Source organism: Pyxicephalus adspersus, chromosome 4 (genome assembly GCF_032062135.1).
Source record: "Pyxicephalus adspersus chromosome 4, UCB_Pads_2.0, whole genome shotgun sequence".
NCBI classification, from domain to species: Eukaryota; Metazoa; Chordata; class Amphibia; order Anura; family Pyxicephalidae; genus Pyxicephalus; species Pyxicephalus adspersus.
In genome coordinates, this window is record NC_092861.1 from 150,362,583 (window position 1) to 150,363,220 (window position 638).

Sequence of the window (638 nt, forward strand, 5' to 3'; positions counted from 1 at the left end):
TGTCTTTCATTTGGAATAGGTCACATTGCCACTACTTGTATTCACCACCAGGGGAGCAAGTGAGACACAGGACTATGCTTGCAGGACATGGACTGAGAATCGTCATCCAGAACCTTCATGGTGGGATCAGCAGGGATTATTTACATAAACGGGAGTCATTTAGTTATTGCATTTTATTTCTGGGACATTCTCCTGCACAATTTCTCAGGCCCCCAAAGTCTTATATGATGGAATTGTGGGGAACAAATGGACTGGGGGATCCAGCAACCTATCTGTCCTCTGTCAGTCCACTCTTGGTCCCAAGGCTTGCTTCAGTCCTCTTTCAGTCGTTAATCTTCCAAAGTCCCCATTCAGTCCCATTTCAGTTCTTACTTAGCCCTCCCTTGATCAGCTCTCAGTCTTTAGCTCTCTTTTTGTTCTCTCTCAATCCTCTCAGTCCTGAGTCTTTTTTCAGCCCCCTCTCTATTCCCTCTCAGTCTTCACAGTTCTCTTTCAGTCCTTAGATCACTCTCTCCAAGTCCCTTCTCGGCCCTCTTTCAGTTCTTTCTTAGTCCTATCTCAGTCCCTACTCAGACATCCCCCAGTTATCTCTCAATCCTCCTTCTATCTTCTCAGTCCTCAGCCCTCTCCCAGTCCCA